The sequence below is a fragment of the Numenius arquata genome, chromosome 17, assembly GCF_964106895.1.
Source record: "Numenius arquata chromosome 17, bNumArq3.hap1.1, whole genome shotgun sequence".
Classification (NCBI taxonomy): Eukaryota; Metazoa; Chordata; class Aves; order Charadriiformes; family Scolopacidae; genus Numenius; species Numenius arquata.
In genome coordinates this window covers 6,899,912-6,919,952 of record NC_133592.1, presented here as the reverse complement: position 1 = coordinate 6,919,952, position 20,041 = coordinate 6,899,912, and the positions used below count along the sequence as shown (strand labels likewise).

General features: G+C 54.5%; 1 protein-coding gene across 1 annotated transcript in view; it reads left to right on the top strand.

The window, feature by feature from the left end:
• CACNA1G (calcium voltage-gated channel subunit alpha1 G) overlaps positions 1-20,041 on the top strand; it is a 147,779-nt gene that overhangs the window by 26,462 nt on the left and 101,276 nt on the right. The window lies entirely within an intron of this gene.

Genomic DNA, 20,041 nt, shown 5'->3' with positions numbered 1-20,041 from the left:
CAGCAGGTTTCCCTGGTGCCGCCGCGCTGGGCTGCAGTGGGTGAGTGGCAGCAGCTCTAATTGTGCCTGGATTCCTCTGAACCACAAGTGAAATCTGCAGAAATATGCAAAGTAAACAGCTTGGGGCCAAAATTCCCAGCGCTTTGGGGAACCTTCCATTAGGAAAAGTTTCTGGGCTGCTAATGAAAAGTCCGCTTCTCCCGTGTGGGGACCCCCTGGACTGGGAGTTGTGGCCACATTGCCACGGGAACTGTGCTGGGAGCCCTGTGGAGCCAGGCTGGCTTCACGCCTTGGAGCAGCTGGAATGAAAGCTCTTCTCAGGGTTGGGTTTTTTTTTTTTATTTTTATTTTATTTCTCTACCATTCACATCCGCCAAGCAGGGAGGTTTTAATCTCTTTCTTGCAGATTGCGAGAACAATTGCCCAGGCCGCTGGAGCGACCTTTGCTGCACAGATAGGGGATGGGAAAACGACAGTGGGAGCCAGCACCCCCCTGCAGCCTGTCCCTGCCCTGGGGGGCTCCCTTTGCCCGCCGCTGTGGGTGCTGGAGGGGGACAGAGGCTGTGGCAAAGGGCTGAGCAGCCCTTGCTCACCCCTCCCTGTGTGTGCTGTCGGGGCTGGGGAAGATGCTGTCCCCTCAGTGTGTCCCCCAGTGTGGGTGTGACCCCCCCCCCGGGTGTGAGCATCTCTCATGCTTTACCCCATCATCCCTGCTCGCTGATCTGGTGCTCGGACCCTGGGTTTCTCCCCATGCCACGCTGACCCCGAGGAGCTCTGCTTGGGGCTGTGACAGTGACATGGAGCCCTGCGAGCATCTGGAGCCCTGATGTCCTGCCTGCACCCACACTGCTGTGTGTCAGCTCCATCCCGGGGGAGCTGAGCAGCTGGCCGGGCACCAGAAGCTCAAGACGTAAATTTTGGTGAGGAATTCTAAGATGTGCACACGAGCGCACCGGGACATGTTTGGGATGCTCTCCACAGGAGAAGCCTGGCTTTCCCAGGAAACATCCCCCCCCCACTGAACCCACTCTCCCACCCACGCGTGACTGATTCCCAGCAACCCCTTTTACTCCGGCTGGGGACGGTCCCGGCGCCTCCCGACCCCGCAGCCCCGTGGGGCAGCTCCGGTTCCCTCGGCCTCTCCCCGCGGGTCAGGCCTTTCTCTGGCTCCCCTCCAAGGTTTCGGATCAGCTCTTGGAAAAGTAAAGCCATAAAGTTTGCCCCAGCTGGAGCACGAGCCCGCAGCGGCTGGCTTGGGAGGCGAGCGCCGGACCCAATGGATATTTATAATGCATCAGCGAGGTTAAAAATAACAGAAATTTAAGCGCAGGAAGTTGTTTCGAGGGATCAGAAACTTCTGCTTTGGCATTTGGATGCCAGGTCTAGTGCTGGCCATCTTTGTCCCTGTGCTGTGGTGCTCTGCAAGTCCCTTTCTCCTGGTGGGCTGGGTCCTGTTTTGTGACTGCAGGGATCATCCCTGTTCCCAGAGGGAGTGGGGGCACCGTGGGCAGCCCTGAAAACCATGTGGTGCCAAGTGGGTGCTGCAGGAGGAGGCAGAATGGGGCTCTGCTCTGGGGTCCTGGTGGTTGTGGTGAGGGACGAGCACACAGTCGTGGCTCCCGTGCATCCCACTCACTTGCTTTTATTGTCGCTGCTGTGATTGTTCCCCTGCCAGGGGTCAGAGGGGTTCCCACAACCCGCTCCCAGCATCTCCGCTGCCGGCGGACACATCTGGAGCCAATGGCCACACTGTTCCTGGCACCTGGAGCCTCTTCAAGGTGTCCCGGAGGGGTTCTGCGGCACCCAGCTCCCCTTGCTCCCTGGGACAGGCAGGCTGTGGGGTGGGAGGAGGATGCTCCCCTGTGCCCAGCTCTTGGGACCCAGCCTGGGCTCTGCTCAGCGTGTTCCTGGCACAGCAGCTTTGTGTGGGGAGAGCCACAGGGGCTGGTTTGCCATCCAAAAACCCAAAGCTGTTTGGTGCCACAGCATCCCCTGTGACCTCTTCTTCCAGCCTGCTACGGCTGAGACACCAAACCTTCCCAAACCCCCGCGCAGGCACGTTTCTTGGCATCGATGTCTTATTTTGGTTCGGCTCAAACCTTTTTCCTGTTGACACAGCGGCGGCTTTGCTCGTGCTTGCTGGGCCTGAGCAGGGGTGACCTTTCCCGTGTTTGCTGTCTGGGCTGGGGATCCGTCCGTGCTTCGGGCTGCAGCTCTGCAGCCCCCAGCGAAGCCGGCGGGCGATGGCGAGCACCTTGCAGAAACGCTTCCCTGCTCCAAGCTGGCACCTGGCAAGTCTGGTGTTGCCTCCCCCTTCTCATTTCTCTCCTCCTGGCTTTTGGCCTCTCTCTTCGGACCCGATTTGTGTCTCATTTCCCCTGATGCGGGGCCGTGCTGAGTGTGTGCGGAGGGGCTGGGCTCCCCCAGCCCAAACTCCCCACAGGGGATATGCTTTTCCTAGTGGAAGGCTGGAGGGAAAGGGCTGATCTATCCCATCTCTGTGTAGCTACCAGCAATATAACCCCTTGTTCTGGGGAAGAAATCCCTTTCTGTAGGGGAGCTCTTCAAGGGTTAACCTTGCAGTCGCATCCTCTGCGGGACAGTGCCTGTCCCCAGCCCTGACCCAGGGGATCGGTCCTGCCCTCCTGGGTGCTGGTGGGGAGGGAGAGCATCCTCCTGCCTGCCTGGGGAGCAGCCTGGGACACCCCCCCGGTTCTGCTGCCGTGGTACACATTTTGGGGAGCGGAGTCAGTGGCTGCACAGCCGCTTTGGCAGCATTTCTAGCTGAGCGAAACAAGGCAGGGATGGAAACTGGAGACGAGCTGGAGGCTCCGTCTGTGACAGCGGTTCCTGCGGGATTCGTGTGGACTCGCCTGTCTGGTTCTGGGTAGCAAAAGCGACGTGTGAAACTCTTTGGGGGCTGTCCCGGAGCATCCCCAGCCCTTGTCTTCCCACTAAGCCCAAGCAGCGCGTGAACCCAAACTTTGCCATTTATTATCTGTGATGAAGTGAACTCGCTAATGTTACTTTTTGGCAAAGTCTTACTGAGAAGTCCTCGAGGGTGAAATGAAACGGGGTCACAGAAGGGTTTAATTCGGTACGTTGTCCTTCAAGGGAAGGAAAAGTCAGACAAGAAGTTTTAAACATTTTATAAAAATATCCACATGTGCTCAGTGCAAAACTCACTGTCTTTACCTAATTTAGAAAATGACTTTATATGGAGAAAGATTTAACACTGCTCCATGGAGGGGAAGAATAATGAATACGTCTGTACCAAATCGCGCTGTCATCCGAAGATCTCCAAGTGCTTTCGAAAGGGTTGGGAAGAAATAATTGTTCTTCTCTTCCCTGGTTTTAGAAACTGAGGCATGGGATGAGAAAGCCGGGAAAGTTGCACTTTTCTGGCTAATTTTAGCTATTTGAAGTCCAGATCTAAGCACCTAAATAAATGACCTGATTTTAATAGACTGCTGGTCAAGTCTCTGGGGTAAAACCTGGAACAAGTCTGGCTCTGTAGGTCTGCAAAGGTGGCCTGGGTCTGGAGAGGAGCCTCCTTCCCTTAATGTGGCATTGCCACCGCGAGCCCTGCTAAGATCTAGGAGCAGGTGATGAAGCTAATGAGAGGGAATTCATCTGAATGTCTTTGAACTTAAGAGAAAAATAAAGAGTGTCTGCTTGGGGCAGTCTCGTTTGAGCCAGGTGAGTTCAGTGCCCTCAGTAGCGCTGGGGGACGGGGGCTGGATCCCTCTGGGTGTTGGAAGCAAAAGAGGATCCAGGCTTTTCAGCCGCATTATCACACCCCAATCTCTGAAATTTATTTAGCAATAAACAGTGCAGGTGGTGAAGGGAAAGAGGAAACAGAGGTAACAGAAGCACCTGCGTTAACCCGAGCAGCCGAGCTGTGTACAGCTCCTGGGATGGGGAATTGGTGCCGGGATGCTTTCGGCAGCGCATGGACCATCTTCCACCGCAGGCGAGGCTGAGGCTGCCGTTCTCTGCTCCCCGTCCTGTGGCTGCCCCGCTCTGCTCCTGCTGCCCAAATAGAAAGCAAAATCCCTTGAAAGGAAAATGCTATCTCGCTTGCTCAGCTGAGCAGTCTGCCGGGTCTCCGGGGTCAATCTCACCAGGAATAAGCGGTGAAATGCTTGCAGAAGTCGCGCTTTGAATTAGGTGAGCTTAGCTGGGATCCCAAAGCTGAATGAGTTGGACCTGGGGACAGACAGGGTCCAGTGGATCATGCTGGGAGGCGGGAGCTGTTTCCAAATTGCCTGCCCAAGCTGGGAAGCTGCTTCCCCTAACCCCACAGCTTGCAGTACAGGGGCAGCGGGGGCCCACAGGGAGATGCTGTGACAGCCCGGCCCTGAGGAGGTGCCGGTAGGACAGTGATGCAAGGACGGGGCAAAATACCCATCTCTGTTTTGCCTGCTTGGACAGACCTGAGCTCACTTGTGCTCCTCTCTGGACAAGAACAAATTACAATTTTAATATTGTGGATATGACACCAACCCCTTCTCTGTGATCAGGGTCTGTCTGCGAAATGAGATGAGTGAGAATGGCAATAAATGTTTTCTGGGACTGAGTGCTGGTCCCAGCCCTGGCACCTGCATCTTCTTCTTTGCATGCCAGAGCTTGCCTTATTTTGGTTTTGTGCCTGGCTTGTCCTCCTACAGAATCACCTCCCTCTGAAGAGGGATGGCAGGGCTGGAAGATGCTCCCAAGACTCCTGCATCCCAAATCTGCATCGCTTTAGGATGGAGCTCACAGGGTGATGGGGCAGGAGTGAAGCATGAATCCGGTTTCTCTGGTCACTCCTGTTTGGTTTTTTTTCACTCTCTCCCCATTTCGGTCAATCAGTGGCATGATCCTTCCTGCTGCAGGACCTTGGGCATTGCCGGGAAGCAGGAGCCATCCCGGTGGAGGCAGCCTGGCCCTCCCAGTTCCCCTTATAGGTGGCTGCTCTTGTGGGAAACCCACCTGCTTTTGCTCTCTTGTCATTTAGAGATGTGACCTCCTCGGGATGTCCAAAATGCACCTCCTGGCCCACTGGCACTCAGGGTGGCAGGGATCACGGCTGCAGCACAGATGGGATGGGAAAGGCCAGATCAGGGGAAAATGAATTAGGACGTGCAGAAGTACCCTTGATCGGGACAGTAACCTCTAATCCGGCTCAGTCCTCCTTATTTACAGTTGCCGAGAGGGAAGGCAGGAGAAAAGCAGCCTGGCAAGATGCACAAAGCTGCTCTCCTTCCCCCCCAGCTGCTTTGCTCTTGCTAATGTATTTGCTGGCAGCGCTCACTGTCCCCGGAGCATTTGAGCACGGTTGGAGCAACTGTTCGCAGCCAAAGGCAGGAGTGTCGGAGCAGGCACAGGGCTGGGAACAGCTGGGGGGGTGACGGGAGTCCCCAGCCCCTCAGCACGGGATGCACGTGGGGAAGTGAAGTGCTGAGCTTTTCCCTGTCCCCTCCTCGGCTGGCAGAGCTGCAGGCAGGGAAACCTTGCAGCCCCTGTAGCAGTGTCCCAGGCTCCCTGCTCCCTCCATAGTGCTGGGCTGAGGGAAGGGGCTGGTGCTGGGGAGGCTCCCCCGAGCTGTCCTGCTTGAAAATACTCACCGAGAGGCCCCAGGGCTGTTTTTCTTTAGCTCTGCACCCAGTAAGAAGAGTGTGGACATCTGAGAGCACTGCCCTGTACGAGGACACAGGGAAGGACAGAGCTCCAAGGGATTTGGTTGCACCTTGCAGTGCTGCAGAGGAGACCAAAATCACCCCAAAGTCTCCTACACCATAAAGTGAGGCATTTTACACCCCCAGTTGCAGGCAAGCTCCTTTCTCCTGAGCATCAAGCGCTCCCGTAGCGTGCCGGACGCGGGCTGCCCGTGCTGTGCTGGGGCAGCAGCACTCCTGCCGGCTGCTGCAGAATATTCTGGCATTTTTAATAAGGGTTGGTGCGGTCACTGCACTTGTTCTGGGCAAAAGCAATGAGAATTTTATGAGGTGTAAATGGATTGTGAGTGCCTGAAAGCATCCGTGTCCCGTTCTGCTCCGTGCATGCACACGCTTCTGCTCCTCCTCTCCTCGGCCAAAGTATCTCGTCTCTTTGCAGACTCGGAGAAAAGATAAATATTAACACCATGAGATGCTCTAATCCGAGTTTTCTTTCCGTGTTGCTGCTGTTGTGGTTAAAACCCCCTTTTTCTGGCTGCAGGATTCATTAGGGTCCAGTCTCTGGGGTTCGGAGGGAAACCGGAGCAGCTGTTAATGAGGGAGCAGTAATATCTAGAGCTCGTTTTGAGGCAATAATGGAATTAAGAAGAAGACAAACACAGATCAGTCCCATGCCTTGATGGCTTTATTTTCGGCCTCTTTCTTGCTTTTCACTTTATTAGTTAGAATTAGAACATCCATTTTGCATTAGAGGGCAGATGATGAAATCACACGGGATCAGAGAGAGTTTCCAGTGATGGGCTGAGGTGGGGAAGTTCGAGCTTTTGGAGAGCTTCCTCTGCAGACAGCAGAAGTGAGAAGTGCAGGGGGAGCAGGAGGGGACGATGAGGCTGTGAGGGAGAGGGAGACAGGACAGTGAAGGGCAGGAGCTGGAGCCTGCAGCCTCTTAAGCGGGGCTTGTAATTTGTTATTAATGGAAAAGAAACTGCAATTTTTATTTTGTGGAAGTTCTTTTGTTCCACATTAATTTTTAAAGTGTGCTTTGCTCCCATTACGGCCTCCTGCCGGAGCACGGGGCTGGCTGGGAGGAGCTGCCCTTTGAAAGGCTTTGGGGGGGCCCGTGTTTGTGTCCGGGCTGGGGGAGCAGCACAGGGGTGTGGGGTGATTCCTGGGGTCTGGCACCCCAACCCCACCGCTCCATTCGCACCCACCCAGCATCACCCAGGCCCTGGGGTGGGGGACATGGAAGGTGCTGCGGTGGGCTGCGTGCCTTCGTTAGGTGCTGGGCCTTGATGAGGGCTTGCCTCCATGCGGAGCTCTTTCTTAATTAACTCCATGTGCGGAGACACGCGGATCCTGGAACGGGAACAAGGCGCCCTTATTCCCCTATAAGCTTGTCCGCACATGGAGTAAATCAATAGCAGCTCATCAGGAGCAGCGCGTTGGCTGGAGATGCCGCCTAAGGATGAGTCACATCCAGAGAGGGGGGCAAAAAAAAAAAAAAAAAAAATCCAGAGCTGGGTCTTAGGAACGGCCATCGTGTTTCTGGTGTGCCAAACCAAAGGGGCTGGCTTCGTACCATGTCCTCTCTCCTGCCTGCTAAGCCTTGCGGGTGAATTTTGCACCTTGAACCCATAATTACGTGCTGGGATGGGGGGTGGCTGAACATCAGGAGACTCTCTGACTTTTAAACGGGTTGTGGGCTGGTGCGTCCACACCGAGAGCTCTGCAGCATGTGGTGCTGGGCTTAGTGCTTCTCCCCAGCCTGCCATTGCTTGCGCTGCTGGTGGTGTTTCTGCGAGGGTTTCCCCATATCCCTATGTGTTTCCAGCGAGGAGGTGATCAAATGGGCTGGGACCAAACAACTCAGGGTATTTTGGGTTGCAAAAGGTTGTCCTTGTTGCTTTCCCCAAGCAAAAGCGAGCGAGGCTCAGGTGATGTGTGGGAGATTGGGAACCTGTTTTTTTTGGTGCATTTTTCATGAAGATTTTTGAGAGATCAGAAGCATTAAGAAATCGTTCGGTTTAAAGCTCCTGAAGTGGCCAAATACCTTGGTTGGGGTTTTCCAGAGCAGTCTGGGGCTGTGCCAGGACACAGTGGTGTGCGGGGCCGGATCTGTCTGTAGGAACAGGGCTCATCTTGCTGCTGGGTCCAGATTTGGTTTAATAAAGGTTTTGGAGAGGAAGGATTTGAGAGGTGGTTAACGGGGGCTGAGTGCCAGAGCGTTTCCCACCTCTGTCCCAGCCCGCCGATCGCTGATGGTGAGGGCCAGGTCATCAGTACTGAAAGCACCGAGTCCCTCGGCAGGGCTCACTGAAGGACACAGAGCCCCAGAGTGACAAGATCCACCCAAATGGGCTCAAACCGACCTCTTTCCCAGCCATCTCAGCAAAGATGAGATTTGGAAGGTATGGGGAAATGGAGCCTCTGTGGCTGCAGAGGTCTCTCCTACCCTGTTTCTTTCTGACACCAAGCAGCTCCCAGGGCAGCAGGGGCCCATCACCCTCTGGCGCTTATTCTGTGGGAATGAATGAATGGAATAAATCCATTTTAAATGCTAGGTTGTGACACCAGTGATGGATGCTGGAAGTTGGAAGTGGCTCAGTCCCTGCTCTCCCTTCATTGAGGTTTGGCTCGGGTGGCATCATGCTGTCGGTGCTGCCGGCACAGGAGCTGTGCAGGTCAGAGAGGACCCCGCTGCCATGCCGGAGTCTCTCCGAGGCATCACAGCTGATGCTCTCTGAGCTTCCTGGCTTTTGTCAGCTGCTCTTGAAGCCTGACGCTAATTAAATGGGGTGTTTTGCCTTTAATAGACTCGCACTTGAGTCATGCTGGGTGGAGGGTGCTGGGCAGATCCCTGCTGGTGGCACTGCGGGGTGGCAGTGCTGGGGTGGGACCCTCTGTGGGTCCTCAGCACCCACCCTTGGGTTGTCTCTGCACCCCTTAGCCCAGTGGGAGCTCTCCTGCATGCTCGCATAGCGCTGTGTCCTGCACCCTGGACAGCTTGTGTACTGATCTGAAAGCTCCCTCATGGGGTTAGCTGCACTTTGGGATCCCCAGAAGGATCTGCAAATGCTGGGGTCTGCACTGCCTCCCTCACCATCGCCTCCTCTTGTACTCACCCAGGGAGGGGAAACCAGGGGGGCTGTGCCATCCCTGCACACAGGTTCCATACAATGCACCTTAAAATTCACCAAAAAGCTGCTTTTTTTTTTTTTTTTTTTTGTGGCCTTTCCTACGCTAGAGGTATTCCATCGAAATTCCATCATGCAAACCCCGCTGTGGACCCTCTGCCTGCTTCTCAGGGTTGTGCATCTTCTCTCTGTGTCTACCTTTGTTTTTTTTGGCAAGCAGCGGGACGTGGCACGTGTAGGGCATCGTATCCCAGCTCAGCACAGGGTTTGGGCTGAAGCGTATGGAGTGTACCCTGCTTTTGAGCTGATCTCACTCCATGTTGGGCTGGGCTGCGTCTGTTTGGAAGTGGGAGGCTGAGAGGTATTTTGAGGTGGCATCTCCTACTGTGTCCATGCAAGTGCCGTAGCAGGGCTCTGCTCCACAGCAGGGCGTGCTGAGCACCCTCCCGACCCTGTCTTCCTGCCTCTTCCTCCCTCCTCCTCCTCTGCCAGCGAGATGCTAATTAATGAGTTCCCAGCTATGGATTTGCGTGCAGGGAGCAATTAGACCAGGCGCTGGGGAGCAAGCCCTGCCCGAGCCCCCCATCCTGCTCCAGCTCCCTGCGATGGCTCTGGCCTGGAGAGAACAGCTCACTGCACCCAGTCCTTCCGCAGAAACCCCGCACCCGTGACGGCTTTTAGTCCCGTTTAGTCACTGCGGTATTTTGACGTGGCGTCAAGATGTTTCGGCTCACGCAGACGAACTTTACTTGTAGACATCTCAAGAACTGAGTCAGGCGCAGCAGCACGGGCAAAGCTCGTGCCTCGAGCATCTCCCGGAGATGTTCTCCACGAGTATCGCCCGCTGCAATCAGGAACCAGCTGCTCCCTCCCTGCATGCCATGGGAAGGAGCAACCTCTGTCATATTGGGGAAAAATCAGTGGGTTTGGAGCCAAGGTGGCCTTGACCTCCATTTCCCCACCTGCAAAATGACCTTCTTAATGTTCATCCCCACTGTGAAAGCTCTGCACTGCTTACACTGAAAAACACTATTTTTCTCTTTTTTTTTTAATTGTAGGCTTTAAAATCTGAAGTGTGTAAGATGGCTCCTGTCTAATTAAGTATTTAACCTGCGACAAAATATTGTATTTTACATTGATGGCTTTTTTTAGAAAGGAAATGTTGGCTCCGTTTCTAAGTGAAACATTCAAGCAGGCCAGTTGGAAAATCGTCATCAGATTCAGACTTTGTAAACATAATTCTTTATTTTTATTTTTTTTTTCCCTCAACTTGAAGCCAGGTCAGAAAACATAAACAAAAAATTTGTGGGTAGTTTGAGTTGCCCCAAAGCTGTATTTCTTCATCAAAGCTTTGCACGGAAATTTATACCCAGCATTAGGTAATGCAAGCTGTTAAGTGGAAAGGGCTCAGTTCTCTGGTGGTTGGGCACGGCTCCCACTGGAGAAGGGTTTACCCCAAAGGAGAATAGTGTTTTGGTTATCCTTTCTATCACAGCAACTCAAACACTGCCCTGAGAAGCTCCTGGGGCGATGGAGGGGAAGGGAGAAGGTGTTGGGGACACAGGGTCTGCGGTCCCCCAACTCTTCTTAACTGGTGTTAAGCTGTTTGCATCCTTCAGAAGCAGCAGTTCCTCCAGCCCTTCTGCCCTGTCTCTGTCCACAGGGTTAAAATGATGCTGGGTTTGTCCTTGGATTTGTCCTCTGGGCTTTCTATGAGGTTTGGCCAGGTTTCCTCAGAGGTTTTGAGCTCGTACCCTTCTGCAATTAAAATACTGGGCTGGCAACAAGAAGAACCTTGCTGCAGCAGATGTGGCTGAGAGCTGGGTGCTTTCAGCTCATCCTAGAGCCAGTGCAGCCAGGAATCATGCTGCATCTGCCCCTTCTCTCCCCTTTTCCTCTGCTGAGCACCAAGCTGCGCATTTGTAGACAAAACCCAGAGTCTGAGCTTCTCTAAGGGCCTTAGAAGGTGTTTGCCTTGGTGTGGTGGACACATTTCCCTGCTTGGTGGAAAAGAGCAGATGGAAGGAGGAGCAGGCACAGGGGCATTTCGCGTTTCTGGAGGTCTTGCTAAGGATTTTGTGGGTCTGGCAGCTGTGGAGTCTGCTGGGCAAAGGCTGTGCCATGCCACAGGGTGGGGTGTTCCGCTCCTGCAGGACGGTTTGCTCCAGCACATCCCTCCTGTCCCACACCCTGATTTCTCAAATCCCACCCATAAGCATCCCTCATCCAGGTGTCTGTGGATAGACGGGAACGGGCTGTGGGAAGGACGGGGTGGGTAGAAGACCGGTCCTGAGTCTTGGATGGGGATGGAGCTGATTTGTTTAGCTCGCTTGCATCCCTGCTCCTCGCTAACAGCTCTTCCCTCCGAGGTTTCCCCTGGCCCAAAGTCAGCAGAGGGAATTCCCTCGCCTCTGCCCGAGCTCCAGCTGCAGCCGGGATTGCTGCGGCGAATGCGAGGACAGGCTGTAATTGCTTCCTCTCCTGGGTTCGCCGGGTTTTGTGGTCCTCACTTGGTTATCGCATCTCGGTGCCATCCCACTGCCCACTTGTTGGGGCGATTAGGGAAGCACTGAATTAATCAGCAGCTGCTGCTGACCCTGCAGAGCCGTCCCGTCTCCCACGCTCCCCCCTGCAGCTGCTGACATCCCCTGCCCTGGATGAATCTTTCATGCACTCGCCTCGTGTATTTTTAATAGCCTGGGATTGGGTTCGAGCTGGTGCTGGCGGCTGGCAGGGCTTGGGGGGCTGCGGGGGCTGCATCCCCCAGAGGGATGCAGCTGAGGGGGCGGAAGGTGGTCCCCATGGGGAGAGTGGTGCGGAGGGAGGCAGAGAGCCCCCATCACCTGTGCCAGGCAGGGTGCTGATGCTTGCAGGGAATGTTTCTTCTCCATGGGGATTATTTCAGCTCCACAGGGACATGCACCGCTTTTCCTGTTTAAGGGGGGTTAACCCAGTGGTGGTGGGTGCAGAGAGCTCATCGAGGCTTCCCAGAGCGTGTCGGGGTTTGTATGGGAAGTGGAGGAGCTGCCAGGACAATTAGCATGGGTTTGTTCTCGCCAGCACGTCCCTGGGATGGAGCAGGGCTATAATCAGCCTGTCGCTTCCCCAGCTTTATTAATACATTGATTTTCTGGGGGGGGGTTGGCTCCGTGCGGCGTGGTGCCTGCCAGCGAAGCCTCTGCGGGGAGAGCGGGGGTTCAAGGTGGTGTGTCTCTGGGCACGGCAATGTCTCATTTTGGAAGCTGTTTGGGCTTCTTCCTCAGGGACCGATGGAGGAGGAGGAGGAGAGACATCCCCTCCATCTGTGCACTGCCCTAGGAAGGGATTTAAATCATAGGCTTGTGAAAAAGAGGAAATGTGCCTGTTTTGCTCAGGCTTTGAAGCCTGCAGGAGCCTCCTGGAGATGCTCCTCTTCCCTGTTTGAGGAAGACTGGCTGTGGGGGCATCTCCTTCCCTGGCCATGGAGGCAGGCGCTGTTGGCCAGTGCCGGGATGGTCTTGCTGCTCCGTGGCCTCCATCCTGGCCAGCTTCTGGGGCTGGGGCAGCAGCAAGGACCCGGCTGCCCTCCTGCAGCTCCCAGGCGAGCGCAGGGAGGAGGCTTTCTGTGCCCAGGGTCAGTACCCTGGTCCCTCACCTGCCCCCTGCTCCAGCAGCAAAAGGTGAGAGATGCTCTCCAATGAAATATATGAATATATAAACATAAAAATATAGATAAAAAATTATATACATATATGTATATATATCTGTGTATGTTTAGGGCAAGTTTTATCCTGATCCACCTTCCCACGTGTCTGGAATCTCTTCCTTTCTACTCTTCTCTCTTGTTCTTTCCCGCTTCGGTGTGAGCCTGCCTGACCGGTGCAGCATCCCTGGCACGGCAGCACCGATGCCACATGTGTGGCCATGCAGAGCCATCTCTTCAATTCCTTCATTTCACCAACTGTTACATAAATCCGCTTTTATACTGAACTTGTGGACGTCACTGAAGCTCTGTCCATACCCATAACATCACTGTTTCCATGGGAACCAGCGTACTTCCAAGGGGGAAAAAGTAGAAGGAGACTAAAAAAAGGACAAAGAAGGAACAAAATAAGACAAATATGTGACATATCCCAACTATGTGTCGGTGTAGGATGTTACAAAGATTTCACTGCAACTTGTTTAGGGAGCCTTGCATAACGGTTTTTGTCTTGAGTAATGCAGCAAGCCGAATCAGGGGTGGTAGAAACTTAATAGTATCCCAAATATCCCGAGTCTCTTCAGCGAGACAGAGGAGTCTCTGGCAACTCTGCACGAGGCGCCTTTCTGTGTGAGCATGAGGGGAAGATGCATCTGTGTGTGTTGGAGGATTTACCTGGGTTTCTGGGGGTTTTCCTCCACCCTGGACCACGGCTGGGGCTGTGCATCACGAGGGGGTGGCACCGCTGGGCGCTGTGGATACGTCCCAGTGAGCAGCCAGCCCTGCTGCTCTTCTGCTCCGCTGAGCTTTAAAGGCAGGCGCTATTAAGGGACGGTTTACAGCAAGCGGGTTTAAAAATATATATATTTGGGAGTTAAGTGTCCAGCCACTATGCTCTTCATAAGGCGTGGTGGGAGAAAAGGTCTTAAATATATTATCGAGCACCAGCAATGGCTTTGGCATATTTAGTGTATTTTAGCTGGTAGCCCCGGGTCCCTCCAGCAGAGGAGGAGGCCATTAGGAAGGATTTTACTGCTCACAACATCTTCACTAATGCCAGGCGTGAGCTGCTGGAAGGGATTGCATCCCTGGGGCTCTGTCATGGGAGGCAATGGCTGGTGTGGAGGCTGGGCTGGGAGCTGGGAGGAGGACGGGGACAGGCACATGTGCGCTGGGGCACGCTCCCACCTCCACAGCCCCACTTGGGTGAGGTGGGTGGGAGGAGAGCCCATCCCTGAGCCACCCAAACGTCAGCAAAAGGTGCTAAAGCGGTGACAGGAGTGGAGGGAGAGGGAGGTTCGGGGGGAGCTGGGACCTCTGCGGGGCTCAGGCTGGGCAAGCGAGGCTTCACGGATGCTTCTCTTTTCTTCCCTTGTGGCGGCGTGGGGCAGCAAGGGTTGGGGTCCCAGCGTTTGGCATCAGCTGGTGAAATAGCTGGTGATCTCTGACCCCATGAGGCTTCCACCCCAACCTGACCTGCTCACCCAGGGGCTGGGGACCATGCACTGACCCTGGCCCTGCCCTTTGCACAAGGCCATTTTTGGGCTGTTTCTTGGGTGTCTGCTCTGTGATGCCAAGACAGGCGTGAGGAGGAAGGAAGGACTGGGATGAGAAGCCAGAATAAATTCAGCCTTAAGTGTTCTTGCTTGACATCTTATTTTATTTTTTTTAAAGCACCCATCCTCACAGATGCTGGTCCCAAGGCCGGGCTGCCAGCAGCCGAGCCCTCCCAGCTCAGGAGTTAATTGCAAGCGATATGTAGGGCTTTTCTTAAAAGCTCCAGCTCCTGAAGTTTGGAGATTATGCAAGACACTCAGCTTGCAGGATTTTTTTTTTTTATCTTCATTTTTTTTCTCTCCTTAAGCAATAAGATTTAAAACCCTTTTGGTTGCTGGGAAAAAACCTTAACGTACAAATCTAAAAGGGTATGGGGAAACAATTCCGAAACAGTAAAGCAAACAAGTACCTTGTCAGGATTTTTTCTTTTGACAAAGCATCTTTTTTTTTTTTTAATCAAGCTTCATCCCCGCTAAATACAGCATCATTCTTTGCTTCATCACCTGGGTGGCTGAGCAGGGCTCCTCCGCGCTGCTGAGCAAATCCTACATCCCCCTTGAGAGGCGGCTGCTTCCGAGGCAGAGGAGAGCATCTCCTGCCCGCAGCCGACAGTGCGGTTCTTAAATCTTTGGGAGAAAAATGAAAAGATGGTTAAGATGATTACTCCCCCAAATCCCCTTTCCCCTCTACTTTTGGGCTTTACAGTCGCCGTTGTGCGTTACGGGGCCTTTGGGGACCGTCGTGTGGCCGTGGCCCCGCGGTACTGGTGAGATGGGAGCAGAGTGCGGCCCTTTCGTGGCAGAGGGAAGCAGCCGCCGGCACATCCCCTTGAAGGGAAAATGAATTTCCAAAAACACCAGCATGAATAATCGCCCTGGTTTGGTTTCCCAGGTTTAATTGTGAAGCTGCATGAATTAAAATAACCTCCCGGGTCTGTCTGTGCTGTGAGGGAAGCGGTTTTGAAGAGCTGCAGAGCGGTGACAAGACAGGGATGCTCCCCACCTGGCTTTTTCCCGGCTCGGAGCCTGTGGATGGGGATGTCAGGGCTACGCCGGGCTGAGCGGGGACGTGCCGCCTCTTGGCAGCATCTGCCAGATGCAGTGACCCGGGCTGGGGCAGGCATGGAAATGGTTTTTGAGTAACGTTTGAATTTTTAAACTCCTTTGCTGCAGCCCCGCTGGAGAAGAGCCTCTTGGCTTTGCTTTCCAGGAATGCCCTGGTGATAGGGCTCGCCTGGCACGAATCCCTGCGGATCATGGGGCGGGAGGCGCACGCTCCATCGCATGCGTGCAATGAGTGGGCCTGGGGCTGTCGTGCCCACAGCAGGTTATCCACCCCGCCAGGAAAAAACAGTTTTGCTGTCGGTGCGGTGCTGCCATGCTGCGGGAAGGGCTGTGAAGCTGCGGCATTTTCCCTGCTTCATCCCGCTCTTGGTGTTCCCCAGAGGGAGAGGAGCTTCCACGCCTGGAAAAGCAGCCGGGGGGGGGGGCAAACCTGTGGGGTAGGGACGGTGCCAGGATCACACCGAGACAGGTCCCGAGCCAGTGCTCGGCTGCGAGCCAGACAAGTGGTTCATGGGGTAAAGATGCTCCAAGAGCACCTCTGGCACGCAGCATCCAAGGGGATGCAAATGCTTCCTGCAAACGCTAAAAGCAAAAGATGGGTGCTGGTTTTGCTTTCGAAGGAACATGGTAGGAAAAATAAACAATCCAACTTAATGTCCAGGGTTGTGATGGGAATCCTATAACCTTTCAACCGGGCATGACATGAAGAGCCTTTTCCTGTTGGCCTGGTGCAGTCGGAGGTGAAGCTGGGAAGGGGTTATTATTTCCATCCGTGAGGCAGATTAATTCTGAGGACTTTTAACTTCCCTTGCAAACAGCCTGAATTAATGTTTTAGGATTTTAGTCCCTGCCTCCTCTCGCCCCCCCAAAGGCCAGACCCTGGAAGTCCCATTATGCTCCTGTCAAAGGGGCTATTTCTGGAATTGATGATATGAATGAAGCCTAAAACTCCGCACTCATTAACGTCTGCAGCTTATCCCAGTGTCACTCCTAAGCTGGTGGGACTCGGTGACACTGCAGGGGAAAGCTGTCATTTCAACCCAATTTTCACATCACATTTGCACAAAAATTTCCAGGCCTCGCCAGCGCTTTCAGCACATTTGTCAAATACCAGCCGCCATCCCGGCGAGTGAAGGGCTTTGCCCGGTGCAAAAGAAATGACTGCGGGTGGTGATGAGGGACCTGACTGTGACCATGGCCCATGTGGCCAAACGATGTCTCCTTGCCCCAGAAAACAGGCAGCAGAGCAGAGTCGAGGTGCCATCTGGCAGGATCCAGCCGGTTTGATGCATTTCTATGGTTAGGGGTTATTGCAGGATACGAGCTTGCAGCTCCCGGTGCTGCAGGGCTGCCCGGGCATTGATCCCACCTTGTCCACAGAGCCCCGCTCCCCATCACACTGGCTGGGCTTTTGGGGGGTCCCACCCCATCTCCTGGTGATGGCAGGATGGCAGCAGGTTGTCTTGGAGCTGCTGCTTTGCTGGAGCACCGGCACTGCTTAGGGAGAGCTGGAGGAGGGGGTCAGGGAAGGAGCTGGAGAGGAGAGAGAGGGATGCAGGGGAGGGGGAATGGCAGAATCTGCTTGGGAATAGCAGAGCACCAAGGGAAGAAATAAATATTATTCCCATAGAAGAGCGTATGTCCCTGTAAAGCATCACCAAACACTGCCCTCCATACCTGGCTCAACCCTTGGCGGGGATGCCCGGCCCCCTCGTCTCTGGGGACGGGCGATGTTGTAGGACAGTGGTGCCTGCTCTCCCCATCCCTGAGCCAAGGAGCACACCGGGAGCAGTGTGTGCGCTCCGGCTTGGCTGAGAGAGCCGGGGCTGCTGATGGACCGAGCATCGTGCTCCCCGTCCTCTTGGCTGCTGCCGCCCTTGAGCAACAGCTTCCCATTTAATTCACTTGCTGGTGAATTTGATCCAAACTTCTGCAACCAAATCATAGCAAGTATAATGCAATATCTTTCTCTTTTGATTATATTAAGCTGGGTAGTGCTGGCTAATTGAATCTGGGGCTCTTGCCTCTTAATTACGAAAGGTCAGGCTCTGCTGAGCATGGGCAGGTAGCACGGGGATCGCTCGGTGTGGGAAGGGGGCTGAGGGCTCTTGCTCTGTGCAAGGGCTGCTGTTCCTAACGAGTGAGTGACTTCTGGATAATTTTCTCTTTTTCTATTTTTTTTTTTTTTTTTGGTGGAATCTGTGAGTGTTTCAGCCGTCTGTCTTGGCCAAGTTAATGGTAAAAATGTGGTCAGCAGGTGACCCTGAAAAGTAGGGACTCTGACACCCATGGGATGGAGCAAATGGGGTGATCACCTTCTGTGTGTGTGTGTGAACCCCATTATTGTTTTTAAACATCAGCCCTACGTTCCCTGCCTGCTCGGCACGAGGAGGGGGCACGATCCGCCCCCCTTGGGCCAGCTCCACTCCCTCTGAATATTTATTTCATGCAAAGCGGGCTGTGGGCTCAGCTCAGCACCGGGGCGAGAGGCCATGGCAGTGCCACTGCTGCCACTCGCCTTTGCTGTCACCTCCTTTCCTTAGCTGCTGGCCGAGGACCAGAGTGGTCCCTGGTGCTTCCCAAAGCCCTGTTGGTTGCCCCTTTGCTGCCCGCGCAACAGCAGAAAGCAGCATTCAATAAAGCACCTTCTGCTTTTGCTAATTGAAGAGTTTCCCTTTGTCAGCCTCTCGGCTCAAAGGAGGGTCGGTACAAAGCCGTAGCCATCAGCACTTTGTGTGCCTCTGAAAATCCCATTAGCAGAAGAAAGAGCTTGAAGTTTCATTCAGCTGGAAAAAAAAAAAAAAAAGGCAAAAAAATAAAATAACCCCCCCAACCTTCTGATCTCTCAGCCGCACATTAACATACTGCCCTTAGCACCGCCAGAGTCCCCATCCCGGGAATATTTAATCAGGGTGAAGCGGTATATTGGACTGAAATGTATTTGCTTGAGGGAGCGATATGCTGATAAGTGGGTCTGCGGTGAAAGCTGGGGAAAAAAAACCTGCCATCAGCAAGTAAAATCCCTTCGCGCTTTCTGGGTCCCCCCCTTCCCCAGGCTGTTTTCCTGCCTGCGGGATGTTTGCTCCCGCAAGGGGAATTAGGGTGGGAGGGCAGGGACCAGCCCTGGGCTGGGGGCATGGACAGAGCTGGGGGGGTAGAATGGGGGGGCCATGTCTATGCAGGCACCCGCGCCAAGGTGGGGAGCACTGGGGCTCTGGGCAGCTGGGTGGTGCAGGCAGGTGGGTGCTGCTGCCTGCCTGCCTGCCTGCACTGGGGGGGACCCTTTGGTGGGTGCAGCCCTGGTGCTGGTCCCCACATCTCCCTCCCAGCTGCGTCTTGTTCCCCATGTGCAGCGGGTTGTGGCATCTCGGGGGGGCTGCGCTCTCCTGGCTACCCTCCGCTTGCAATTAGTCACTGGTGCCGGTGCCAGCATGCTAATGAGCATCGAAGGGCACCCATGGTTTTGCCATCTGTAGCGTGCCGGGGGAGGACCGGGAGGGTGCCTTCGGTGCCATCCCGTGCTGTTCCTCCCATTTCAGCCACTGCTCATCTCTTTGCGTGGGGCTGCAGTGAGTGTGGATCTGCTCATCTGCCTTGGGTGGGTGTTAGGGCTGCTCTAGGTCTTGGAGAAGGAGGAGGTGAGGTCAGAGTGTCTCCAAGCAGATGCACATCGTGGTTGTGTGCCCATCTCTGCTTTCTGAGGAGCTCATGGTGCCCAGACAGCATCCAAGCAGCTACCCGCCATGGCAAAAGCATCACCCAGGTCCCGTGCCCAGCTGAGATGGAGCCCGTGGAGGAGAGCCAGGCCCAGCACGGGGTCTTCACTGCCACGAAAGGTTTTGCATGAAGTGCTGCCTATCTGGGGAAGCATCCATCCGTCTCTGCAGGTTTTGACCCAACAAAGCAGGCTGCTCCCGATCCTCCTCGCTTCCCTGCTGAGCATCTTGCACAGCCCTTGCAGGCGCACCCTCCTCTCCCCTTTGGGATCTTACAGGGATTTTTTTTTTTTAAATTCTTTATATGTTCTCAAGGGCTTTGCATTTCCTCACTGGCAGAGCCGTGGACGCGGCTGGCTCTGAGGAGGGATGCTTTCCAGGCCCCCCAAGCCAGGAAACGCTTGTGGATCCCCCGCAGCTCCTGCCCCCTCCTCCAGCCTGCCCTCCGCGCCTGCCCCCGCAGGACTATATTTGGGCTAAATATTCCAGCCCATAGCCCCAACCTGACAGTTGGAATGTCTATCCCGATATCTTGTAAACATTTCTTCCGATTAAAAGATCCAGATTGCTGGCGACCAAGCCGTGACTCAGCCCCATGTGACTTCCCAGGAATTCGCCCAGGATGGGTGGCAGGAGCTGCCAGCTCCAGCCCCGCGCACCCGGCGGGGAGGCACCTGCTGATTCATCCTCACCACCTTCTTCTCCAGCCTGATAACGCTACAGCACGGGCTCCCAAACACCACCCTCTACCGTGTTGCAGCGAAAGCTCTTGTCTGACAAGGGCCACGCTTATTTTCCTAGAGCCTGGAAGCTGCTGCCTGTGCCCAGGCAGGAGCGTGGCTCCAGCTGCCTGCGGGTCGTGGCAACCGGTGGGGTGTTTTCCATGCTAAGCTGGAAGATAACCCCGGCACCACGTTGCACCGGCTCCTGGATTTCACATCTCTGTGCCCTAGGCAGTCGGGATTTGGCTGGAAATTCCCCCTAGAAGGTTGCAAAAAAAATTGGAACCAGGTTTGAACCATCGCTATGAGGATTTGCTGCGGCAACTTCATTCTGCCCCAAAAGTAACAGCATCCCAAGTCTGTCCTGGCAGCTCAGGTCTTTAAAATTGCTCCAAGAGGCAGCAGTTGGGGCAGGGGATGGACTCTGCTGGCTCTCGCAGTCTTAAGGTTTTTAGGCAGTCAGTTAATGGTTTTGACGGTCTTAATTTGGAGTGGGAATGAAAAGTTCA